This window comes from Mus caroli, chromosome 2 (genome assembly GCF_900094665.2).
Source record: "Mus caroli chromosome 2, CAROLI_EIJ_v1.1, whole genome shotgun sequence".
In the NCBI taxonomy this organism is placed as follows: domain Eukaryota; kingdom Metazoa; phylum Chordata; class Mammalia; order Rodentia; family Muridae; genus Mus; species Mus caroli.
Genome location: NC_034571.1, coordinates 152,063,121 through 152,085,746, shown reverse-complemented (window position 1 = coordinate 152,085,746; position 22,626 = coordinate 152,063,121).

The following is a 22,626-nucleotide window of genomic DNA, read 5'->3' as shown; positions in this document are numbered from 1 at the left end:
CTATCACTGAGTAGTATGTGATGTGTATAGCTGGCTAGTAGGAGACCAAAGGATTTCCATGAAGAAATATTTAGGGCTACCTGGCATTTGCCCTGAGAGGCACCAATGGAGGATAGCCCAGGCTAGAGCCCAGGCATAGAGGTACGGTTTGCTCTCCAAGGCCAAACAGAGGCTTTGAAATGTCCATTTCCCCCTTTTGTTACTGCTGAGTTATAGGAAGTGGGGAGAGAGGAGCCTGTGGGGCCAGGAAGGGAGGGACTGAAGCAGCCCTTGAGGAAAAAGAAGCAGAAGGAAGGCACAGGGGCCATCCTTACCTCCTCCTGGAGTGTTCTGCTGGGCATGCCTCTTAGGAGTCACAGGAATCCTGCTCTGTTCTTAACCATGGTCTCAGCTGGGCCTGTAGTCAGTCTGTCAGACTGGGGTGCCTTAAAGCCTTATCCATAGGTTTGTTTCCTTTACCCCAGGATTCCCCCAGGGAAGGCAGAGGTGAGGCAGCCTTGCCTGGAACACTTTCAGGCAACCATGGCTTCAGTACTTGTCCCTAAAATAAGTGCACCACAGACAAGACAATGTGGTCAGGGGCTGGGGACTTACTGTAAATACTAGCCAGTCAGGGCTTCCTATTTCTGTGCCTGTGACTCCCTGGACGCAGACTCTGGCCAGCCCCTTCCCAGCTTCCTCTGTTTCTCCACCCATTCCCAGGAAAAGCCTGGCCTAGATGTTCCTCATCTAGTGATCCAGTGTTTCCGGGGATCCTGTGTGCTTGGGAGAGAGTTTCATAAGGGACCTGATTTCTAAATCTAAGCTGGACTCAGATGTGGTTCTGACTGTCTCCAGGGAAGAGAGCTTTCACACATTCTTTGGGTTCATAGCAAAGCCTCAAGGATTGGTGAAACCCAGAATGGAGTCTCTGTGCACTTTCTGTATGCTGGGCACTGTTTTTTCCTTCCCATGTTAATCCCATACCATCTTTCCTATGGTCAGAGGATATAGGACTTTCCCCTCTATACATTCTTGAAATGAAAACAGCAAAACAACAACAATATACACCTGTCAGTAAGCCACAAGTCAAACCCAGGAAGCTCAATTCCAGAACTGCATTCCCAACCCTTAGTTCACATTGGGCAGATGCTATCTATCCAGTTCTGGGTCCCATCATACAGAGAGATGAGTGTGGAAAGGTCAAGGGCTAGTGAGGTAGACAGGTGATTGTGCATATCCCTCAAGGTCTCCTGTGGTGATCTGAATGAAAATGATCCCAATAGGATCTTAGGGATGTCTAACCTTATGGAGTAGATGTGGCCTTGTTGGAGGAGGTGTGTTACTGGGGGGTGGGCTTTGAGGTTTCAAATGCTCAAGCCAAGCCCACTGTCCCTCTCTTTTCCTGCTGTCTGCTGATCTAGATGTAGAACTCTCTGCTCTGTCTCTGGCATCATGTCTGTCTGTAAGCCGCCATGCTTCCTGCCATAGTGACAATGGGCTAAACCTCTAAACTGTAAGCCAGCCCCAAGCAAACGTTTTTCCTTTATAAGAGTTGCTGTGGCTATGGCGTCTCTTCACAGCAACAGAAACCCTAAGACAACTCCTTAGCTTTCTTTACTGCCCTGGGGTCCCTCCATCCCCATCCTAGAGGCACTATGGTGGCACATCCTTAGAGCTTTGGTTCTGAACCCTGTCTTATAACTCCGCCCGAATGCATCAGGTACTGCAGCAACACATTCCCCCCCCCCCCCCCCGTAATCATGTCCCAGGAGAGCAGCTGTGTACTGGGGAGTTCCGTGGATATTTGGTTCCTCCCCTTTCAGTTCCTAAGGGTTCCTAGTGTCTCTCAGAGTTGTGAGCTCTCAGATGGATATGCAGGTAAACAGGAACCTTCTGACGCATTCTTAGAGGGTTCTGGTCTGCCCAGGAGATGAACTTGTATCCCATCATTTTCAGTAGGTCTGCTGTAGAAGAGAAAAATATGGGAATCAGACATTTCGCTAAGAAGAGAGAGTAGCTGATAGCTTTACAGTAAGGGAAGAAAAGAGAAGAAAAAAATAATGGCGGTCCAAACGGACCAGACTGTGCTGAGGGTTAAGTGGGACCCATCACTCCTCTCTGCTTCTGCATCATGGTCGAGACAGTTCTGGGCAACAGCCTGCTGCTTTCTGCACAAAAGGGATTTGGGGGGGAGCTCATTTAGTTTACCTATTGCCTTGGCTACTAGATATTAAAAGCTTAAACATGTGCTAATGGTAACCCTCCTCAAAGGTATTTCTACTCAGTTCATCGTCCACAAACCAGCTCATGACTGCAGTTAGCCTACCTTTTACTCTAACTCATATTACAGGACATCTGGGTTATAATGGAGATAACAAGAGTTTTATGAGGAACTGCTTGTGACTGGTCCATGTCAAGAACCACAGTGTTCAAGCTCTGCATCCCTACTCACCATTGTTCATCTCTAAAGATAACTGAGCACTTCCAAATACTTAAGGTGCCATCCTTAGTGATGTAGGAACTGTGGTGGGAAGGGTGAGAATTACCAGTGGAGAATCAGGCACCAAGCAATTGTGAATGCGTGGACAGGCACACACTATGCACCACACATGCTAGCCTCGAAGCCCTCAAAGGGGTTGTGTGTTACTACACACACTCACATAGTGGGCCAGTTCACAATTAGCGCTATGATAAACCCTGAAGTAGGGTAAGGAATGAGACAATGCTTTGATGGGGTCAGGAAGGTGGGGTTGGCTTTTCTGGAGGGCTACTAGATGTCAGGGACTTTCCAGTTGCTCTGATGAAGTAACTTACACCAAAGACTTCAGGGAGTAAAGGTTCATTCTGGCTCATGGCCTCAGAGAGACCAATGTATTTTGGCTTTGTGCATGTGAGCAGGTCATGGAGGAAGAAATTCATGAAGAAGGAAAAGGCTGTTCATATCATAGTAGACAGGAAGCAGCTAGCCAGCAAGCCTTTAGGGATCTATTCCTTCCAGGTAGGTTTCACCTCTTGCAGTTTTTACAACCTAACAAATATAGTGCCATCAGCTGGAGATCAAGCATTCAACATGTAAGCCTAGGGGGCTCATTAGTTCATATTTAAACCCATGGTACAGGGTATACCTTGTTTCATGAGCTGATGTGAGCTGAGATACAAATAAATAGCATGGTCTGGGAGGAAATGCAGGCTGTGGCCAGGACCTGGATAGCAGCACAGGGGGTGGGGGTGGGGGGTGGAGAAGGACTCACAGCATCAGGGGCTTTGCTAAAATCAAGTTGTTAATAGAGGCGGGGTTTGGAGTTCAGTCCCAGGCCCATGTGGTGGCCTTTGAGGGAGGTACCACTATGATTATGTATTGCCTAGCTTTGCATTCTGGCTCTTTACCTGACAGCTCAGGGTCCCAGGGTGGACTGGAATATATTACTACCTCTGTGTTCATTGGTATGTCATCTGTAAAGTGGGAGTAACACTGTCCCTGATCTTCCTGGATTATTATGAGGTGAGAGGTGTCTGGCCCCACAGTAGAGTGATTCTAAGCTGTTATTGTTGCCCACTGCTTCCTCTCATACTTCAGAGTCAAGATCCAGGACTCCTGGGCAGGCAGTAAATAAGAGTTCAAGTTCCTCAAGAGCTTGTGCCTTTCATGGTTCAGGGAGACATACTGTGCAGCAGCAAAGGGCACCATGGCATGCTGGCAACAGCAGCTTTACTCTATCTTTGGAAGAGTTCTGCTCACAGAGACTGATAGCAATTAGAGATGGTCTGAGGAACCACAAATCAGGCCTTTTTTTGTTCTAAAAATGATGCTTGAAACCCAAGTCCCACTCTGCACCCCAATGGTACCGGCTGTCAAGGCCTCTGAAGAAACAGAACATACACAGAATTGTGGCTTTGTCCCTGAGTTGCAGGGCAGGTCTTTATGTGAACCCATTTGGACTTATAGAGGATGGTTTAAATGTTTCAGTGGGTTTCTTGATGGCCACACTGGTGGCTCACCCACAGATGTTTTGGTTTTATCAGGATATCCAAGAAAGATGGTGTAGAAATTTCACCTTGTATTCCAAGGTGACAGAAACACACTGTTACCCTCTAAGGGTTGGCTGTATTCCTCTTACACCATGCTCACTTTCTCTAGCCATTTGTTTTGCTCCTTCTTTCTGAAGCAAAAGAGATAAAGGCTCTTTGGTGTTGTTTCCCCCTGATTGTTACATCATTATTGCTGAAGCTTTTGTAGATGTCCCATCCCCAATAAGCTGTCCTCTGCTGTCTCCATTACTTGGTCCATCTGTTTCCTTCTAGGATTCTCATGGAGAAAAACCTATGGCCCAGCTGCCTTACAGAACTTACTAATACAACCATATCTCCCACCTGCCTTGTAGGAAGTGATCATTCACTTCTCCAGACACCTGTACTGAAAGAGAATTGAGTTTACTGATGTCAGCAATGAGCCGTGGAAGAACAGCAGCAAGTGGATGGGTAATTGATAGAAATGGCTAAGAAAAGGGAAACCATTCAAAATGGATAATGTAAGACCATCAGTGAGGCCTGATCATGCAGGACTGTAATCCGAGCTACTTAGGAGGTTGACGAAGAAGATTTGCAATTTTAAGACCAGTTTGGGAAACACAGTGAGTCCATAGCAAAGCCTGGACTATTCAGAGAGACCCTGGCTCAGAATCAAAAGAAAAAGATGGGTGGGTGGGTTGCTAGCTCAATGGAAAGGTGCTTGCTTGCCTAAGGCCTGGAATTCAATCTCCAGTACCACCCCAAGCAAACAGCAAATGAAACAAAAAAGTGTAGGGATACCAAGGCCCACCGAACATTATAAAGAAACTGAGAAAATGCTGTGCTTAGGAGCGAGACCAATTCTTTCATAAATTTTCTACACAAATATTTAAAGCCCTAAAGATCTATTGATAAAGATGCTCAATGTAGGATTCGTCAAAATTAACAGTGAAGGCATCATAGACAGAGATCTCTGGTCAGGAAAATCCTGCCAGACTAGAAACCAAGTGGGTAACACAGCTTGGTAGTTTCAACCCATCCACTTGCAAGATCCACCACACTGCCCAGACCTGCATATGTCTTACGGGCCAGCTCTCCCCATGGTCACTGTGCAGATGACAATATTGAGAAAGTCCTCATGTGCATGAGCTTATATAGATCGATCGCTTCCTTAGAAGACTCCCATCACAGCTGAAGTGATTCATTGGAAGAACTGTGGGTGGCAGGTGAAAGTCCTTATGGCAGAAGGCCTGGTCTTTAATCCCAGCACTCAGAAGACAGAGACAGGAGGATCTCTGTGAGTTCAAGGCTACCTTGCTCTACTTAGTGGGATCCAGGCCAACCAAGGTTACATAGTCAGACCCTGTCCCCAAAACAAAATAAGGACAAAGAGAATTTGCATACTTAATCCCATGGTTTAAACACGAAAGACACTTTGCTGAGATAAAAGATGTGTTTCTAGATGGTGTAGGCTCTATTCTTATTTTTTCTCTTGTTTTCAAATTGTATTGAGCTGATCATTAATAACTGCCACCCCCTAAGTAGACAAAATCAATAACAAGACAAACAGTATTCCCCACTGCCCCCCCACACACATATGAAACAAACACAGACTACCAGTCACCTGAGCTCAATTCTCAGCCAAAAGCAGTACAAAGAAGTCACAAAACCCAAACCAAGCGTCTCTTCTCATGCGCCATCCTCCCAGAGAAACATCCCTTTGATTCATTGCGGAACTGCACGCACACACCAGCAGATCTAAGTTCCCCTCAAATAAGCCAATATTGATTTTATAATCATGGAATTATAATATGCACGTACTTAAGATGTGAGCAGCTTTATTGTCTGCCCTTTGAGGAACAGGCTGGGGTCACACTCATTGCCCACCCTGACCCTACTCAAAAGGCCAGGGAGCTTAGACCACTACTGGGAGGTGGGTTTTGGAGTCCCTGGTCTGTGATGTCACATTGGGGATGGACCCCCAATACTGTATTTCTCACTCTTCTCCAGGCTTCATCCAGATGCCTCTACCTGCTTCCTGACTCCTCGACTCTTAGGCAAACCACATTTAGGTTTTTTTTTTTTTCTTTTTATTCTCTCCCTACCTCCTTCTTGCCCCACCCCCAACTTCTTTAGAATTTAGGCCAATGATTGCACAAAAAAACAGGGAACCATGGGGCCCAACACTCATATTGAGCAATAACAAAGAAGATTCATAAAATTAACTGGAAGCCACGTCCCAGGGCAGTTTCCTACTTATGGGACTCATGTGATTTGGGGATAAATCACTAATTTCTGTGCGTGTGTGTGTGTGTGAATGGAAGCCAGGATATCGTATATGCTAGGAAATCTGTCAGCCACTGAGCTGATGTTTTTCTTTGGAGCATGAGCATGGCACAGGTTCAAGATCATAAAGACTGGGTAGGAACCCCCATAACCATTCAACAGCCAAGTGAGCTTACAGCGATGTTGTTTCATTCATTTGTCTGCACAATGGGTCTAATCTTCCTTTCTTCTATGAATGCTACTATAGTAGTAAGGTCACTGCACCAATGCACTTTAAAGACACCAGGATGTTAAGAACATGCCAAGGACAGTTCAAGCCCAGGGATTGTCAGTTGATCAGTGAGATTGAAAAGATGTTGCCTTCACTTAATTATTTTACAAACAGGAAATGTACACAGTCTTCATGAAGTGCCGCCAAGTCTCCTGAGTTCTACCCACATGGTGAAAGAGATGTAACTACTGTCTCCAGTTTATAGTGAGGAAACTACAGGGAGTAGAGGGAACTTGTCCCAGGTCATTCAAATAGCAAGGCCAAGATTCTGGACTCAGGAAATATGACTCTAGAGTCCACACTCCTCACCATTACACCGCAACATTTCTCTGCTTGTGAGGTTTCACACTGCAAAGAAGAAAGTGTGAGAGCTAAGATAGACTAGGCGTGACTCTAAGATCTGCCTCTTTATTGTGTGATCTTGGGGTGGTTCATGAATCTTTGAGCCCTGATGTCTTTATCTATAACATGGGAATAAAATAACACCCATGTCATGCTGTTCCACAGAGATTCAATGGAGGCTTGCTGCTGTCTTCAGGGACACGGTGAATTGCACGGGGGATGTGAGTTAAAATTTGTATGCCAGGTTTTACTGAAGCCAAGCCCCAGCCACTTTGTTTTTGGTTCATTTCAGACTTCCTGAACTCCAGTTGTCTTTTTTTTTTTTTTTTTTGAGTGACAGCCAGTAATGACACATCTTCCCAAGTGGGGAGAGCTCTGCACACACCCTTTCTGACACTGGGGTGCTTGGCTTATGGATGGGGGTCTGCAGGTTCCTCTTCACACACCTGGGCTGATTCGAAGCTTTGTTTCTCAGTCCCAAGGCATTAGTTCTCAGCCTCGCCTTTCCGTTGGGCTCCAAACGGCCAATGTGATCCCATACTTTTCTGCCTGTTTCCCAAACCTTGCCAGCTAATTTTAGGGTTGAAGGACGGCTCTGATGAGCCTCCTGCCCACGTGGGGTTAAAGTTACCAGTGGCCTCTGCTTCTGGTCAGACCCGCTGGGAACAGCAGCAATCACTTCCCGAAGCTTGGTGTGGGCAGGAGCTGGGCCAGGGCAGTGGGCAGCAGCTGGGCAGAACATTTCCAAGATGATGGGAGGCTCGCCACAGCCCACGTTTTCACAGAAAAGGCATTGCCTCTAATTCAGCGTGGCCTGATATTATCCTGTTTTCCATATTGTTTTGGCTCCAGAAAGACCTGATGTTTACTACTGCAAAAAAAACCCCAACCATAGGCTCTGCCTTACTAGAGGCCCCTTTAGAGGATAAGTGCTGACGGATGATTCGGACAATAAGGGAGGAATCCAGCCCAGCCGCAGTTCTTTACCCTCTGCTAAAGACATCACAAGCCACATATTGATTTTTGGAAAGAAAAGAACTAGGAAGAAGCATGGGCCAATTAAGAATAAAACTAATAGTTTATTACCCTCTGATCTCTCAAGCAAGCAGCAGTAGGAGCACATGCAGCCTCCCTTACCCCCGTAGAGACATAATAACTAGGCAACTATGTACATAACCTCCTATTAAAATCCAAGTCAGAACCATTTGCTCAGGTCTCTTTGCTGGATCCCGATGAGTGCTCTCTGCTTCTGCAAAATTTTTTTCCCTTTTCTGAATGGTTGTGTGTGTGTGTGGGGGGGAGTTCCTTTCTCCTCTCTTGCCTTACCAGTGGCCCCAAGGATGACCCAAGTAGGTGAATGGAGTCTTGACAAATTCTTCATCTGCATGCTCCACCCACCTCCATGGAGAAGACTGACTGTGTGTGCTACTTGTGGTCATAGACGGAGAACAATGTGACAGGGAAGATACTGAGTGACAGGGAAGATACTGAGCAGTAAAGAGGGTGTGGAGGAGTTGCCAAGATTGATGCTCTAAAACATCTGGGTTTCTATGGTGTGCTGGAATCTGGAGAAGTTTATGAGCCCTCTCCTAAAAGAACTCCTCGTCTTAGGCACACGGATGGCAGAGATTTTGTGATTTCCAAGTTGTCTTGACTTGAATGTCCATCAGCACTGGAGACACTTGCATGGGGTGGAGTTTTAGATGTGTGAACTGTGTTTTGTTAGAGTTTGAGGACTTTTGTCCAACTGTGCTTATAATGCTGGGGAGAGTAGGGGGAACCTACACCATTCTCCTAGTGGTCTTTCCTGCTGTGGATATCTACCATTGTCTGGTGGCTTTGATGACAGATGAGAAAGGAGTTGGGTTCGTCATATTTCCAATGCACTGCACTTCTGCATGTTTACCAGACCTTTAGATCCCATGAGAGCATTTTAAAGTCCAGTGATATGAAGAAGAACATCAATGTCATACAAGGAGTAACTTCACACTTAGGACGTATCCCTCTGTCTACCCACCCTAACATCACCACCTCTTGCATGTGTCCAGAAGTCTGTAGTGTGAAAATTCCCAAGTAGTTCTAATGCATGCCAAGAGCTAAGAATCAAGGCTCCAAAAGATAAGGGATGATGTCTCCTTCATTTGTGTCACATTTCCAGTGTCTTGGGTGGGGTCTGGCCATGAAACAATGTTCAGTAGATGTTGAGAGACTTTTAATTTTACACACACCAAACATTTAGTAAGCCTTGTCAGATTTCCTTCAACTGCCAGTGAATATTGATACATGGTTTCTGCAAATTACCACAGGGTACTATATCTCAGGATTTTGATTATCACTGGACCATTGCTGGACTGAGAGAAGACATGTTTTACTTTATCTTTCCAAGTATGTTCTCCACAGGGACTTCATCCTATCTGCTGCTGCCCGGGGCCTCTGGATGCTCCCGACTTGGGGGAGATTCTTGACAACTTAGAAAGAAAACACAATGCTCCCTGATTGAGGGAGATATAGGCAATTGTGCTAAGGCTACATGTAACCCTTTATGTGACACATCTGGATCTCTATCACATAGTACTGAAACCTGGGGCCCTGCTCTCAGATTCTGACCAGCGGCTGGGAGACCCATCTCTTTGCCCCATCTCCTCTGGTCCTCCTGCCTCTGCAATGGCTTGCCCATGCTATGTCTATCCCTTACGAACTCAAGTCCTCTGTCTCGGTGACTGTGAACTCAAAACACTCAGGGACGGTTGTTACCCTTTCCACGTTATAGACTTGGCCGCCACAGTTCCTTTGACCCACGGGATTGCCTAGCTGATGCGGCAGGAGTGTATGTCACTTGACTCCAATTTAACTGTCCTGGCCCCTTCCTTGTATTGCCAAGAGATTTCCTAACAGAAACGTAACCCAGCGATTCAGGCAATTATTCACGTATTCCCCCACATCATTAGTTTTATGGAACACTGCCAGGGGGCATATTTTTTCTTCCCTGGGACTCCAGAGAATAAAGGAAATAGAACTCCTACCATGAAGTCATATTAAGGAGTTTATTTCTCAGAAAATACCCCAATAGCACGTTTATAAAGCCTTACTTGGACTACATTTAGGAGAGGAATTATTTCTATTGCACCTGCTGGCATGGGCTATCACTGTGTAGACCTCCTGTCTTCTGTAACATAGATTTAAAATATTTTTGATATCATCTCCTAACCACGAAGGGGTTCCTGTGGCTGCTACAGTAAAGACACGGTCTCTGTTGGAGCTTGGCTTTAGGTAGGATGACTATAATTCAGTCATCCAAGTTATGATGCATCTGGGCGAAACATTAGTTGTATTGGCTAGCAGATGTAACTTGAGAGGACCTCCACTCCCAAGTAATGAAATTTCCCTGCATGCATCAGAGTCAACCCAGAAAGAGTGCAGTTCAGTTGGGTCAAATATAAACATTATATGGGAAGTAGTACTTCCCTCTCCTAAGCTGAAGATACATCAGGTAGCTTTTGATCTAATAAGGCTGTGTAACAGCTATCCCCAGACTCAGTATGTTAAAGCCAAACTATCCTAGCTTATCTATCTGCAAAACAAGTAATCCAGGCTGTGTTTGATTCTGTGTCATGTGTCATTTCTTTCTCCATGGACCAGTGGGTAAAACATGGGGTACTCTCCCCATGGCAACAGCATGAGCAAAAAGAAAAAAAAAACAAAAAACATGTGTGGAAACAAGGGTTGCTTCCCGACATCAAGGCTTGGATCTGGCCTTCATTCCTTCTACCCACATCCTCTTGGTAAGGGCAAATCTTTTAGCTAAGCCTAATCTGTGCTTGATCTATAAAGGAACGTAAACCCAAGGCATACACACAAAGGACAGATACATAGACGAAGACGCAAGACTTGAGAACAATAGTGTGAATGGTGGCGGGGAACATTAGACCAAAGGGGCTTGCTCTTCTCACTCCAGCCCTCTAGGGTAGGTTAGCCATAGGTGAACTGACTCAACCATTACAGCCAAGGGGGTAAACCAAATGGACCCCAGAGCGACTCTGTTTGGAGGAGGCAGGTTGCTCTTCTCATGGTCTGAAGGGAAGTGAACTTACCCTGATGGACACTGAATGGAGAAAGAATCGAAGGGGAAGATATGGAGGGATTCTGGGTAGCCACGCCACACTAGTGAACAGGTGCGCAGATGGGGAACTCTCTCAATTGACGGTCAGATCCATTATGTATCGCCCCACAGGATGGGGAAGTGAGGGAATGGACAGAGGAACTGCAAGTTCACAGATGCACGCTTCTCCCATCTGAAGAGAGAAAACAGAAGCCCTTTTCCTGTGAGGTCAAGAACTCAAGTGTTCCCAGCTTGGAGGATTCCTGTGTGCCATGCATGGGTCCACAGAGCGCCCCCCTGTGGATATTTTGAGTGTTGCTGTTAAGAGCTAACCTAATGGCTCCTTTTGTCCTTTCCTTTCGTGGGCTTGGTGGCCACCTTCATTGAGAGTCTCTTCCTGCAGTGTGCCTCTCCTCTGCTCAGTGTCAGGCCTTCATCCTTTTTCTACCTGCTGTCAGAACCCTGCATGGCTTCCTCTCAGGTAGGTGCCTTCGTGTTGAGAGCTTCCTAATCAGATACACTAATCATGCTGATTATGTCTGGTTCAATAATGGATCACCACTCCCCAGGAATCTCCGGCTTAACATTTAAACCAATTATAAGGCTCTGGGGAAATGGCTTAGATTGGGGTTGAGGATCGGAGAAAGGCAGGCTAAAGAGAAGCATTGGAGGCAAGGAGTTTTAGAGCCAAGCCTATCTTACCCTAGAGATGACAATGGGTTCTTTCTCTGTCCAAGGGTAGCTTTGATCCATGGTGTCAATGGATCACATGGATTTACGGCTTAAAGTTTGCAGAGGAGCCTGAGGAATGACCAGTGGTCATCAGGTTCCATAGATTCTTTGTTACCCACGATATCATGAATCTGGAATGTCCCCCAAAGCCTGTGTATTGAAGACTTAGTCTACAGCGTGGCTTTATTGGAAGATGGTACAATGTTTAAGGGATAGACCCTAGTGGGACTTCTTCAGGTCATTGGTGGTGAGGCCTTGAAAGGGATTGTGTAACCTGACTCCTCGCTCTTTTGTGTTTCTTGACCCTGGTGTGAAAGGTTCTAGGACATCACATCCTCCCCCTCCCCCGCACTATGATGCATTATGATATCACAAACCTGAAACAAGGGAGGCAGTTTATCATGAACTGAAATATCCAGACCGTAGTCAAAATAGACGTTTCATTTTATACGTTGATTTTCACAGGTATTTCTTTGACAGGAAGCTGACTTACACAGCATTCCAGTCCCTTTCTTCTCCTACCTGCCTGGCCTTCATTCTTCCAATGTAGACCTCATCATTTCTTTTATTCTGAGCTCTTTCATTAACTTCCTAGCTAGCCAGCCTGTCTGTCGTCTCTAACCCGCCTATAGCGCAGCAAGAGTTGAGTTTTTTTTATTATTTATGGAATTAAAAATGCTAAATGATATAAAAGTGTAAAGATAATATAGTGAACATCCATGTCTTTTCTTTAATAGCGAAATAAAGAAAAAATGTGCATAATTGTAGAGGTATTGGATTTTCACAAAATGAGCACATTTACATGACTGACGTTACAAATAGAAAGAGAATCTTGCCAACCTCTCTTTGCCCCCTTCCTGTTTCTCACTACCATCAAAGGTAACTATATTCTGAAACCAACAGCATAGGCCTGTTGCTTATGTTTGAAATCCATGAAAATCCATTCCTTCAATGTGTGTTCTGTTTATATTTAATCTTCTTTTAAGAAAGACATTTTAAAAGAGAAATGTGTTATGCCTGTTTTAATTTTTTTTTTTAAATCCTTTTCCCTGCTACGCTAACCACACATCTTCAGTGGGAAAGCACAGCATGTTCATGTCATGACAGGCTGGTATACGTGAACAGCTTTGCTTTGAACGTGTTTCTTTTTGCCTAAGCCAATCGTTTTGCCATACAAGGAAGTTCTGCTGCTCGCTCTTCTCATAGAATGAGCATTCTAAGCCACACAGACAGCTTATGTGACTCATTACCCTCCTCTATCCTAAACGACTTCTTCCTGGAAGTGGGGGCCATGTTTGGATGCTTCTCTGCAGCAGCCAGTGATCCTGACACAGTGACCCAGTTTTATAAAGATGTTTGAGAAGTGAATGCTCTGATGGTCAACGTGCTTTTGTCGTGGAGAACCGCAGTGCCTCTGCTGCTGGCTCCTTCTTGGCAGGTGATGATCTTTACTTTGTCCCTGTAGACTGCTTCATCAGTCCATCTTTATGCACTCCAGAGCCTGCAAGACCGCCATCAAGCCCAATGTAGGGATCTGACAGCAAAAGCTGTCCCTTCAGAGGTCACCGCTGCCTCAATATTATTTGTAGCTTAACTCCTGATGGGCTCTTTTGGAATAGGGAAGAGGCAGTAGCATTTATCCTAGAGCGTTCTTTATGTGCACAAAGACTTATCTAGCGATCACAGGTTGGAGGTCACAACATGAAATTCACATCTCAACAAAGAGGTAAACCAGTTATCCTGCAAGTTTGACAGTCCTGGGTTCATATTGAATCCTATTGGTTCTTCCAGGTTCTGGATCACTGTCACTGTGAAGAGGCATCTCGTGCTGTATTGGTGGTAAGAAAGCAGTCTTAACCAGTCTACCTCTCTAGCCTTACTAATGACAACTCAGAGATTCTGGAGCCTTCTTCTTCCCCAGGATTTAGGTTCCCATGGTGTGTGTGTACATGTATATAGAAGACAGAAGTAGACCCTGATAGTCCTTTCTTGGGAAATATTCACCTTGCGTTTTGAGTCAGGATCTCTTATTGGCCTGGAATCTACTGAGTATATTAGCAGAGGGGGCCAGCAAGCCCAGTTTCCTCTGACTCCCCGGTGCTGAGATTTCAAAGAGACATGATGGTTTCATGGGTGCTGGGGACTGGACTCAGATCTCTATAGTTGCAAGGCAGGTACTTTGCTGGCTGAGCCATCTTCTTATTGTCAGGCTTCACAAGGGTCGTCGCTGTTTTTATGTCATGTAATGAAAAAAAATACTTGCTTTAGATTTTGGTAGGGATTTGGCTATGCCATTGATTAATTTCATGACTCAGAGCTTATGATTACTCTGATCCCAGGATCCTTAAATGCACTTTGGGAAGAAATGTTTGTTTCATAGATTTGTTGAGAGAATTAAACAGTGTAGTAAAAGATAGGCCTTTTTGGCTTGCATTTGCAGGTGGACAGAGGGCCAGGAAGAAATACAATAGATGTGCAATGCACACATACACATACAACCCACATTTTTTAGTATGTGGTGTTCTATTTAAACATGTTTACTTATTACACATTTTGAGACAGGATCTCTCTGTAATTAAAAAAGGACATACTTACTGTTTTTCTGCCTTCCTTAGTTTCTCAGCTCTGCTTTGCTTCACCTTAAACTAAATTTCATGTTTGCATGCTGATCATTTTTCAACTTTTTCAACCCCCTTTGAAGCCGTGCCTTCTTTCAGTTTATCGAGAAACATTTATATGCATATATAAATTTAATAATTTATGAATTTAATGAAGGCGATATATCCTGAGGCATGCATCATCAAATGACTTTATCATGGTACACACATCATTGAGTGCATTTAAGTAGGTGATATAATCTTACAGGGCCACCATCTCTTATGTGGCCGTTCACTAACTGAACTGTCATTATCAGACAAACGACATTGTGGGCACATGTACACTTTCTTCTGACTCTTAAAACAACACATTCAGTGGCTTCTCTTTTTCTGTGTGCTTTAAGCAAAGTGTAGTCAGGCTAAACATGGCCCTTCCATCAAATAAAGTTTTACTCAAACAGAGCCACCTCCATTCATACATAGTCTATGGCAGCTTGCTTCCATGCTATACAGACTATGATTTGTAAAACCTTAGCTATTACTACCTGGATTTTTATGGACAGCGATTGTCTCTCTTCTTTTGCTCTCCTATGCTTTATTGTTAAGTGAAGGAAAATATCATACCAAATCCCAGCATGGAAAGGACCAGTGGGCAGGAAGTCCCACCTCTAGTTGAGGAAATATTTGGTGAACCTATTGTTTGGCATCACAGGGATACGAGGCTTTACTGGTTCTGTAGTCATTGCTCTGTTCACTCCTCCCTGACTCTTACATCAGACCAGGAACTGATGTGTTTGGATGCTCATGGAGAACACTTACCATGTTCATGCTGGGTGATCAAGACCAAGGCTACTAACAGATTATTTTGAGGGACTTCGAAAAGGGATGGTACAGTACCCCAGATGTTCCATAAAGAACCTTTGCCTACCTTCAGCCTGAAGGATCAGGTGGGGGGGACAGGTTATTAGACTCCAGATGGAATCACTTCATGGAGAGGTGCCTTACAAGAGCTCTGGCGTTTAGTTGAGCGCTGAATCACAGTGACTGGGAGGGAGAAAGCCAGGGTAACACATGCCCCGCCTCTGCTTCCCTGAAATGTCCTACTTTCGTCTCCTGGCTGCTGAGTTCTACCAGAGCTTGAAGACAAGGATTCCTCACTGCACCCCATGCAAGCCCGTATCCTTTACCTCCTCCAGTATAAGCTGTAACTGGGATGGGATAAGCAAGCAAAAGGCAGTCAGTACTTGGTTCATGTTGGCAGGTTCTTGTTCAGACTGTCCCACTGAACAAAGATAATGGAAATGTTCCTTGTCTGCTATCTACTATGCCACAGGTGGCCGTGGAGTCTCAAAAATGTGGGTATGGACCTGGGAACTGAATCTTTAATACATTTGATTCCATTTTAATTTTATGTTAAATATCCACATATAGGCAGTGCCTGCCATATTAGAAGCACGGCTGTGTGTGTATCCCCATTTTCCTTCATGTATTGACTACAGTGCATTTTTCTAGATGGTTATTTTTGCTGGGTGAGATTTTTCTGTTTCTCATTTCATTGAGTCTGACACACATGATCAATTCTGGATATCTGAGATGGCTCCTCTTGTCCCTGTTTTGTAAAAATAATCTCTGAAGACTTGCTGCCTCCAAGAGCATCACTTTTAAACATACTTTCTTTATAGGACTTTAGCTATCACTTCATATCCCTCGTGGATCTCTTCCACTTCCTTGAACCATGAATTTGTAGTCAGATGACAGCTTTTAAGCTGAAGTAGAGGAATATTCCTTGTGGATTCAGGAAGGATAACTTCAGAAAGTTAATGAAATGTCCTAGAAGACACCTGCTATTTTAACCAGCAAAGATCTAGAGTCTTTGTCTGGGACCTGGGGTTCAGTTATACCTGTTAGCCTTCCTACCCAGCTTCCAAATGAAGATGTATCACTAGGAGTGATTTTGGTTTTGAGCCAGCAAGATGGCTTAGTTGGTGAAAAACTTGCCATGGATGCTTGAGGGCCCTGGGTATTTGTGATTTCAGCGCTGTGGAGGTTGAGACAGGGGGATTCCCTGAACATTCAGACTTAGCTGCATCTGTGTGCTCCAGGTTAAGTGACACATCCTTCCCCAAAAAACTGAGGTGAAGAGAGGTGGAGGAAGACACTTGGTATGGACTTCAGACTTCCACATGCATCCAGAGAATATTCATGTATACGTATACATACTAAGAGTTGATCGTGGTTCTTAAAGCATACAGGGCTTGCAAATCTATTTTGTGAATCTGGGCCAGGTCCTTTTAGAATGGCTATGTGGATTCTGCTAACCTCAGAATCCCTCTCTTGTCGTCTTTTCTCTTTGACAGACACGGTTGTGTGGGAGCTCAGGCCATGATTTAAATGTGCATAATCTCAGGGCTGAAACAGAATTAATACCTATTGCTTGATTTTCACACAGAGACATTAATTACTATTTGTTTTACATTTGCATTCACAGGTATCTGTGGAGAAAAATTAGCATACTTTGTTGTTAGGCTATTATTAAAATGACAGTTGGGAAAATATTTGAAAAATATTGTCTTTCTCCTCGGCTTCCCTTTTTGGCATTGGCATCATTATTTTCCCCATACCTTCTCCCTAAGTTATATTTGTGGCACAATTTTGAAATTCTGAATAAGAAAGGGAGAACCTTTTAGAACATGGATACTGGGGACAAAATCAAAACTGTTAGAGCCAGCGTTTCCTAATGGCTTTTGCATCTGTGTGTAAACAAGCTAAACTGGTCCAGCCATTCAAAGCTGGTGAATCAGAGGTACCTACAGCTTAGGAAAAAAAATATTGTGTGGCTTTAACCCTTCCATGTGTGGGGTGTATATGCACACACTGGATTTAGCTGGGTTCTTTCTTCCATTAAGCTCTGCTGATGTTTGGGTCAAGAGGATGAAGAAAAAGGAGAATTCTTGTCTTTTCTGGCCTCCAAAGTGGTGTCAGACACCCAAGATTTATGGTCATCAGTACCACTGCGTACTGGAAGCCGCTGATACAGGTTGTCTCATTCTGAGTCCAGAAGATGGAATTCATGCTATCGTGTATGTCTCAGCTGCAGAATCGTTCAGACTTGCTAGGTAGTTACAATTCTGCTCCGGGCTTTGCTATTCCATTCACAGCTTTACATATCAGCGGAGCTGTAGCCACAGTCTCATGGTGCTGGCTATGGAGCAGCAGAATCCTGGAGTCTACACAGGCAAGAGCCCTGCTGAGAGGCTTCTTTGCCTCTATGTGTCCGTGAACTTGAACTTTCATTGACATCAGTAAACACTGGTGTTTATCACAATCTGTTCTCTTAGTACAGAATGCATTTGGCTTTTTGGGGGACTCATATTCTGGGCAAGTTGGTAGAATATTTGGAAGGCTTGATTGACTGGTTCATTCATTCATTCAACAAACATTTGTTGGACCTTCTATGTGCAAGATCCCAAGGAAAACATTTGTTTTTTTTTTTTTTAATTTTTTTTAATTAGGTATTTTCCTCAATTACATTTCCAATGCTATCCAAAAAGTCCCCAATACACTCCCCCCCCAGTCCCCCACCCACCCAACCCCACCCCTTGGCCCTGGCATTCCCCTGTACTGGGGCATATAAAGTTGGCAAGTCCAATGGGCCTCTCTTTCCAGTGATGNAAGAAAGAAAGAAAGAAAGAAAGAAAGAAAGAAAGAAAGAAAGAAAGAAAGAAAGAAAGAAAGAAAGAAATTATTTTGGTTGTGTAAAGATCTATCTATCTATCTATCTATCTATATCTATATATATATATATACATATATGTTTGCAGTTTTTCATTTACTGAATACTTTTTATAAAAATGTACACATTTTAATCATGATTTGTTATGAGTTTCTATTCCTATCCTGTAAAATAAGATGTTTAACTTCCTATAAGTAGTAAACTTTTTGCCATTAGTCTTTGTATTTTAATGATAGTGAATAAGGACTCTAGACTATTCTGTGGCTTCTGATATTTTTTCTTCCTGTAGCTTTCCAAATATTCAGTGTTTGCCTTTATTTCCCCATGCCCAACTTCTATACTGATGCAAAGTTTTCTTAACTCCTGGACCTGTAGCATTTGAACTTTACTGTTTTAAATTATAATTATTGCTTCTACAATAGATCAAGCATACTGAACAATCTCATCCAGAAAACACACACCTGAACAATTGATTCAAAACAACTTAGGCTTATATGTGCCTCTAGCTATGCTTTCATATGTCTATTAAATTCCCATAGGAAACAACTTTTTTTTTTAATTAGGTATTTTCCTCAATTACATTTCCAATGCTATCCAAAAAGTCCCCAATACACTTCCCCCCCCAGTCCCCCACCCACCCACCCCCACCCCTTGGCCCTGGCATTCCCCTGTTCTGGGGCATATAAAGTTGGCAAGTCCAATGGGCCTCTCTTTCCAGTGATGGCCGACTAGGCCATCTTTTGATACAAATGCAGCTAGAGTCAAGAGCTCTGGGGTACTGGTTAGTTCATAATAATGATCCACCTATGGGGTGTAGTTCCCTTTAGTTCCTTGGGTACTTTCTCTAGCTCCTCCATTAACAGAACAAAATAAGCTCCCGATCCTCATTTCTCATACACTGTTCATGAATCTCCTGTTGGGTTTGTCCTTTTCAGAGTTGAGCATGTCTCCCAGGAGGTCAAGACTGGGCATCTGGATTTTGATTCTACATTTTGTACAAGCCATGGGATGGTGGAGAAAACTCTATAAAATGTGCAGCATGGAAGAGAAAGAGAGAGAGAGAGAGACAGACAGACAGACAGACAGACATAGATACATATAGACATACATATACACACAGAGAGACATAGATACACACAGAGACACAGACATAGACACATGCAGAGAGACATAGATACACACAGAGAGTCACAGACACAACACACATACAGATACAAACACACACACACACACACACACACACACACACACACACACACACACACACACCCCTTCTCAGGTAGAAACAGGTTCCCTACATCTAGCTGGCTACAGAGGCTATCCAGTAGTCAGGTAAGATTTTCCTCTCAAGAGAGGCATATGTCTTTGCTTCCAGGATTCAGGAAGCCAAGGCAGGAAAACTGTGAGATCAAGGCCAGTCTGGGCTGCATAGCAAAGTGAACAAAACAAAACAAAACAAAACCTTGAAGATCTTTCCCATCTCCAACAGTGAGCTTGATCATATTTGGCTCTTTACCAACATGAAGTTTGTAGAAGAAAATGTACATATTTTATATGGAAGCAGACATACACAAAATTCAGAGTTAAACTCTAAGTTTTACCTTCTGACAAGACAAGTCTCTCTGGAAAGAAACCATATTCAGATGGCTGCACAAATTTGTACTCATCTGGTGCATTTCTATGTATGTAACAGCACAGTATCTTTGAATATAATGAGTGGCAGGGCTCAGTGGACAAGGGTGCTTGCGGCCAAGCCTGAGGACTTGAGTTCAAACCCCAGCCAGAATCTACGTGGTGGAGGGAGAGAATTACCTCTGGCCTGCTGCTTACCTTCAAGTGTCTCTTGTGGCCCAAGTGGGCACAGGCACACATCACGTGCATGAAATACATAAATGTGAAAATTAAAATTAAACAAAGATAACTCTAACAGTGACGCTTGAATCTTCACTTTAGAACAAATCTGTGCAGAACATTTAATATTTGTGGAAAGTTCTAAAAGAGACTCTTCTCTCTCTATTTCCCAGTTGATGTGGCCGAGGCTTAGATCCTCTTAAATGATGATATTTCTAATTTTCGAAATGCCCACTCAGCTAGGCTGAGAGCTTTACTTTTTCCTTATAGTGGATTTTTTGAAAGGGGTCTGTCTGTCTGTCTCTGGACCCATTCCTGGATGAACACTTTCCCCTGCGTTCTCTTGTATCTCAGCCTTCTTCATTGTCACAATAACCACGATTTTCAGTGTTTTACAGGTGCCCAATCCTCCACTGCCTGATTTCCGGAATAGCCTTCCTGCTGATGTATAGGCAAGTGAATCTGAGCTCCAGGGACCAGTCTCTTCTCAGCCTCCGACGTCTCCTGATGTGTCTTTGGGCAGCAATATGTAAAGGGCAATAAGATCAGGTTGTGGTGACGATGTGACAGGGTGTCAGCACCTATGGCCATACCCGGGTTGTGACAAGCACCTGGGCAAACGTTCCCAGTGACCCCTGGCTGGTGACTGACAAACAACATCAGTCATCAGAACAGCGGGGCACAAACCAGAAGGAAATGTTAAAGGCAGCTGTAAGAAAGGCCCCCAGGGTGTCCTGCCACTGTGGGCCCCAGGGACCCTGTCAGAGGGGAAACTTTCATAGGCAGAGGCAGAGAAAATCAGGGCTGAGCTCTCAGCATAAGAGCCAAGGAAATACTACCCACTGTCCTGTCCTCCTGGGGACAAGACCTCTCAGGACAGTCTGAGATTTGTAGGCATTATAATGTCTCTAACTTTTGAAGGTCCAGTCCCACATCATCAAAACTGTTTTACAATATGCTCACACCTCTAATTACATATGTGTCATATAGAGTTACATTCAATAGCCACCATATGTATTCTTTTTTTTTTTTTGCAGGCATTTAATGACTACATTTATTTCTACTGTACATTTGTTTTCCAAAAATCTACCAGGCCCATATATTTAAAAGACATCTTTTTTTTTTTTTTTTTTTTTTGAGGATCTTAAATAAGCCTGAAGCACTGGGTCTGCAGTGCCTCATGGGTAAAACAGTACCACCTCAGCATGAGCCAGGGAAAGGGTCTATAGCAGACTTCTCTGTGACAACTTATGCTGTTCTCAGCTCAGCCCCTGGCTCCCCTCCCCTCCCCCGCCCCTCCTTCTCAGTGCCTCAATGGTATTAGAGTCTATCCACTGGCCGATATGGTTTAGACTCCATGGTTAGACTCCATTGCTGTCAAATGTGTGGCCCATACCCCTCTGTATATATGAGCTGGGATTCCTTCTTAGGTTTGTATCCACAAGGGCTCATTGATCACAAGGAGACAACAAATACCCATAAAATAGAAAAGGATGTAAATTCATAGAGATAGTTCTAGACTAGAGATACCTGACATGCAAATTCTTGGGCTCCCAAAATCAATCTCAAGAGGCAGGAAATCTCACCTCCAGGCAAGCCCAGTGTACCCTGAAGACAGAGCACCTCCTCTCCAGAGCAGCCCCCCTCAGACCACAAATGTGTTAAGGACTTCTTAAGCATGAGGATTCAGGACCAGCAGGTCTTCAGTGGGACCTGAGATTCTGCATCTTTAATACATGTCTGTAGGATGACAGTGCTGGTCTATGGATGGTCTACGGACCACCCTTTGAGTAGCCAGGCACTAAGCTATCCCAGCTTATTGATCACCAAGCAGAAAGAAAGAAACCACTGGCTGGTGGAGGATGTCAGTTCCACCATTCTCAGCCTCTTTATGTGTCACACGACAGGAGACTAATACTTGATGAAACGGTCACGGATAAATGAAATATTACACACAAAGCATAGCATGTGGAGTATCATGGGCGACCAGTAGGTTTCCCCCCCATTCTCACCCTCTTCATACAACTCATCAAATTTTCTTTTCTCGAATTCAGGTGTTCAGTGTCTTAACTGTAAGGTAGCCAGTGAAGAGGATATTTGAATGAAATTAAATCACCAATGAAACAAACCTTTAATATACCCTCCACCCCTTTCTTGTATCTATCTAGGATTTGGCAACCTGAATGCTAAAGGGAGGAATGAATTTACAACAACAGGTAGGAGTTAGGGGTGGCGGGAAAAAGTTCTTTCAGGTAAGTGGGGCTCAGGCAGGTAGACCTAAGAGGATGTTTGCATTCGGGAGTTGACAGACATTTACAGAGGACTTGCTGCCTGCTACGGTGCCCTGGCATTTGGGTCTAGGCCTGTGAGGGACGAATGGAATGTGTCCACCCTGGACTCCTTGGTCATTTGTCATTCCACTAGTCCCTCATTTGGACTGGCTGGGGATTGTGTGGGAAGGAGGAGGACCTAAGAGCGTGTGTGTATGCATGTGTGTTGTGGGGAGGGGAAGTCAGGGTGAAATTAAATTTCTGTCTCTCCTTTCTGGAATGTCAGCAATGTGCTGAGAACAAGTACAGCTGGCTGCCAGCTCTCTCCTCATCTTGGTTCAGAGCTTCTCAGCCTCCTGGTAGTTCACGAGTCTTCTAGATGCCCAGTCCTGTGTCATCTTGTTTATCAGATGCCTCTTTTTTTTTTTTTTTTTTTTTTTTTTTTTTTTTTTTTT